This window comes from Arachis ipaensis, chromosome B9 (genome assembly GCF_059453495.1).
Source record: "Arachis ipaensis isolate K30076 ecotype BB chromosome B9, ASM5945349v1, whole genome shotgun sequence".
NCBI classification, from domain to species: domain Eukaryota; kingdom Viridiplantae; phylum Streptophyta; class Magnoliopsida; order Fabales; family Fabaceae; genus Arachis; species Arachis ipaensis.
In genome coordinates this window covers 134,163,501-134,168,924 of record NC_142444.1, presented here as the reverse complement: position 1 = coordinate 134,168,924, position 5,424 = coordinate 134,163,501, and positions in this window count along the sequence as shown.

Genomic DNA, 5,424 nt, shown 5'->3' with positions numbered 1-5,424 from the left:
CTTTTTGGTGTTTTGTGCTAAGGAAAAATAATAGAGAGAGATCATATAGATTACTATTCACACCCGAGTAGTGATTCATATCATTATGAATGGGGGAACTACCCAAATTTTGGTTGGCAAAGTCAAAACCAAAGACACTTCAGTGCTCCATGTTCCAACTATCAAGAGCCACCACCTCCCTATTCATATCAAGAACCACCATCTCCATATACATACAAAGAACCATCATTTTTCTACCCATATCAAGAGCCACCATCTACCTATTCTTACCAAGAACCATCCTCTTTTTACTCTTATCAAGAATCATCACATCTTTCTTATTCTTATCAAGAACCATCACCTCCTCCTTATTAATCTCAAATACCATCAGATCTTGAGCTTCTCATGAAAGAATTCTTACATGATATAAAGACGAGTGTCAAAAATGTAGAGAAACATGTGCAGTCGATTATCAAGTCACAGGAAGAGGAGCAAGCAAATTCCTTTTCAAGAGATATAATGCAAGATCCTATGGAAGAAAGTGAGAAAATCAATCGAAGGAATATACTCCAGTGAATTAGAGAATTTTCCACCCTCACACATAGAAGAAGAGGAAGATGCAAAAACAAAGGAAGAAGATGCACCAACAAAGGAGGTTGTAAGGGATGAAAACAATTATGGGAATTTACACTCCAATGAAGCAGAGAGTGGCATAGAGGGTGAGTTGATTGAACCACCAATTCAAGAAGTTCTTGATGAAGGGTACACTCTAACCATCACACAGCACCCAAATTCTGAAATCAAAGAAGTAGAGGCAACCAAGGAAAGCACTGAAAAGGGGATTGTGACCAAGAAACAGAAGAAAATATCTATGAAGAAGAAAAGATCAGCAAAAAGTAATCCAACCTCTACCCCAACAAGCAAGGTGAATCAAGCTAATCACAATAAAAGGAAGCTTTGTAGGAGGACTTTATATCAAGGGGCACTAATTTTTACCTCTCCCCCCTTGGAGACATTTCTTTTAACCAACTGGAAGAAGAGGAAGAAACTTCAATAATCAAGCATCAAGCTAGTGACATTAAAGAAGCACTTGTCGGGAGGCAACCTGATAATTTCGTATCCTTAGTTATTTTTTTCGTAGTAGTAGTTTTCTTCCTTATTTGATTTTGATTGAGTTCTTACTAATTTTCTGATCATGCAGCTATTTTAGAACAGGAACCGGATAATTAAATTAAAATATATATAAAAAAAAAACAAAAAAAAAACAATATAAAAATTCAAAAAAAAATACATTATATATATATATATATATATATATATATATATATATATATATATATTCTTTATTTTAACTTTTTTTATTCTTTTATCATTTTCCTTTTTTGTATTAATTTTTGTTTTTCCTCCGTGCACTTTTTATGTCCCTCCATGTTTTCAGATTTTCTTTGCTTGAGGACAAGCAAACCTTTAAGTTTGGTGTTGATGCTTCGCTTATGAGTTTTCTGTTTATTTTTAATGGCACCAAAGGGAGGCGAATAATCTTCACGGAGGAACACAACCTGAAGAATAAAACGACCGCTAGGATAACTAAGGTGGTTGAGTACTTGAGTTCCTTTCATTTTTTATTCCTCCCCTCTTTTTCTATATTATGTTTCGGTTTTCTGCTATTTTTGCTTTGTTTGTTGCATGATCCTTTATTAGTTAGAATCCTAGGTCTAGTTTAGTTTTCTGTTAATTGTTTTAAAAGATGTCTCACGTATTACTCACTGAGCTTGAATTCAAAAAAAAAATACAGAAGTGATGTATTGCATGAGAAATTGAGTTAATTTTAAGAGTAGTCTTATTTACTTAGATGTGGTGGCAATACTTTTTGTTTTCTGAATGAATGCTTGAACAGTGCATATTTTTTATAGTGAAGTTTATGAATATTAAAATTGTTGGCTTTTGAAAGAATGATGAAAAAAAAGAGAAATGTTATTGATAATCTGAAAAATCATAAAATTGATTCTTGAAGCAAGAAAAAGCAAAGAAAAATACGAAGCTTGCGAAAAAAATATATAAAATAAGGAAAAAAAAGAAAAAAAAAGCAAGCAAAAAAAGTCAATAATCCCTTTAAACTAAAAAGCAAAGGGTAAAAAGGATCCAAGGCTTTGAGCATTAATGGAGAGGAGGGCCCAAAGGAATAAAATCCTGGCCTAAGTGGCTAAATCAAGCTGTCCCTAACCATGTGCTTGTGGCATGAAGGTGTCAAGTGAAAAGCTTGAGACTGAGCGGTTAAAGTCGTGATCCAAAGCAAAAAGAGTGTGCTTAAGAACTCTGGGCACCTCTAACTGGAGACTCTAGCAAAGCTGAGTCACAATCTGAAAAGGTTCACCCAGTTATGTGTCTGTGGCATTTATGTATCCGGTGGTAATACTGGAAAACAAAATGCTTAGGGTCACGACCAAGACTCATAAAGTAGTTGTGTTCAAGAATCAACATACTGAACTAGGAGAATCAATAACACTATCTGAATTCTGAGTTCCTATGGATGCCAATCATTCTGAACTTCAAAGGATAAAGTGAGATGCCAAAACTATTCAGGATTGCAGTTGTAAACCCCACTATAAGAAGAGACATGAGCTTAATAGAACTCTCATTCTCATGTAAATTCACATCCTAAGCTTATATTAGTTTTGGTTGCTTGAGGACAAGCAACAATTCAAGTTTGGTGTTGTGATGCGTGAGCATCTTTCCTATCTTTTCCTAGTGAATTTGCATTTAAATTGTTGAGTTTAATCAATAATTAATTATTTTTTAGCCACTATGGATGCTACTTTGAGTCTTGTATAATTCTATTTATTTTAGGTAGCATTCAGCTGGATTTGATGGAGTTTCTGCAGAAGAAGAGATGAAGGCGAATGATGTTGTCAACCCTGACATCTCTGCACTCAAACCTGAATAACTCGAGCTATAGAGGTTTAATGGACGTGATTTCAGTGGCGTTGGAAAGCTAACTTCCAGAGCTTTCCAACGATATATAATAATCCATACTTCTTCTCTGAACTCGCTGCCAAGGCTGCGCCTAACTTGAGATTTCTCAAGTTAGGCGCAAGACACGACAACAATACGCGAGATTGGTCCTGCCCACTTCAAGTTAGGCGCACTAAAGCCCAAGTTAGGCGTGGATCCTAGTGAAGCCAAGTGGTCCCCATTCATCAATTGAAGATTTGCTGATTGCTATAATTAATTCTAATTTAAATTCGAAGTTTAAAAATAGGAAAAGATATTATTTTAGTTTTAAAGATAGATTTTAAATTAATTAGGATTAGATATAAATAGGGAGATACCACCTCAACATTATTCAATTCCAGACTTCCAATTCTATACAAATTTACATTCCGTAATCCTAGTTTTCTACTCTGAACTATGAGCAAGTAATCCTCCATTGTTAAGGTTAGGAGCTCTGTCTATTTCTATGGATTAATTTTATTGCTTTTTCTCTTTTAATTCATGTATGGATTTATAATTTAAGGATTGTTTTCGCTCTTTATCTTTTGAATTTGGGTGGAACGGAAGTATGACCCTCTTTCTATTTGAGTTCTTGTATAACTTGGAAAAGCTCTTTACTTGAACAACAGCTTGAAAACATATTCTCCTAAATTTTAATTATCTGGATTGAACGAGATACGTGACATATAATCATTTTATTTTTAGGTAATTAGAGTTTTTGGTGGCATATAAACTGGAATTTGATCATGCAGCTTCTAATTGGAATTAATTGACTAAGGAATTGCAATTAATGAATTTTAGAGGAGACTAGAAAGGTCTAAGGAATTAGGGTCTAGTCACATATAGTTTGCCATAAATTAAATCCTACATAATTAAAATAGTTAGTAAGAAACGTTATTTCGGAAAAATAGATAACTCTGAAGCCTTAACTGTTTTCCATATATATTTCACAACTTATTTACTTGCCTGCCTTTGAACTTTGAATTTACTGTTTAATGCTCTTTGAACTCTCAAACAACATTTTCTGTTTGTCTAACTAAGTAAATCATTTAACCATTGTTGCTTAGTCCATCAATCCTCGTGGGATCGACCCTCACTCACCTGAGGTATTACTTGGTACGACCCGGTGCACTTGCTGGTTAGTTTGTGGTTATAAATTCCGCACCAAGGGTCGCTGTTGATAACGGAGGTATCACCTATAAGCCCTTGAATCAAGAGCTACCAAATCAGAGTTCAGATCAGATTCTGTCAGGTGAGGAATATAGATATGAAGGTTTGTTAATGGCGGTGATGAGGGGAGAGGAAGATGACAGGGGTAGAATAGTAATTCCGGATATTATTTTGAATGAATGGAGTGGAGACATAACCGATCAATTCTGCGAAAAGAACGTAACCTACCAAGATTTGAAGGGCGATAAACAAGGAATTGATGATTATGGGTTGCTATGGTTTGAGTGATGAGGCGGACTCTAAGAGAACTGAAACATGTGTTTTTAGTACCTTGGCTAATGGGCTAATTCTGGGCCCAAATAAGGTGAAACAAAAGCAAGAATTCTAAATAAGGGTTGGGCCAAAAGCAATTATAAGGACATGGGAAGGGGATCCATTTCGTTGGGCCTAAACCAAACAGCTCATGAGGGACCTGGTCCTAGACCCGAACTGATTAATCCGGGCGGTATAGTAGACCCAAAGGGAGGCAGCAAGGGGCACACCAGAACACGTGGAGGGAAGCAGACCTGCGTTGATGGTGTGGACTCCATTAACAGCGTTGGTGGTTACCACAGAAGGGAAGATCATAAGGGCGTCGGGCGGCCAATGGTTCCAGGGGGTCGTTTTGGTTGCGCTGGGGATGATCACTACCATACTGGTGGAGCTACTTCAGTTAGCGATGGATCCGCGTTTGCCAGTGGGACGGGTGGTCCATCAGATGCGGTGGGGCTAGGAGGAAAGGTTTTGACGAAACCAATTGTTGTGGTAACAAGTGACGCAAGCTCTCTCCATGTATCCAAGGAGGGTGATGCGACCGAGTTTGGTGACCATGCCAGAAGATCTGATGCGGGAACAGGGAATGGGATGCATGTTGAAAAGGGGCCAGTTGAAGGGATCGTGTATGATCAAGATGGGGGGCGGGGGTCATGCGAACAAGATGGAGAAGGCTTTGGAGAGGCTGATGTTGGGCAGGAGGACACTAGAAAGAATGCCAGCGATTGTGACACCCAGCGCTCCAAGTTGGAGGAACAGATGCTAGAGAACAAAAAGACCTAGGAACTGGCGGTTGAGTCAGGTGCTGTCTTATATGATGAGGAGGACGATATCATGGCAATTCTTCAAGAACAGAATGAAGAAATAGCTCAGAAAAGAAAGATGGCAAAACAGAAAGCAAAAATGAGGCGGTGCAGACCCAAAAATAAAAAACAGGTGTGTCAAAATAGTTTTAAATGATTTTTGGTTCTT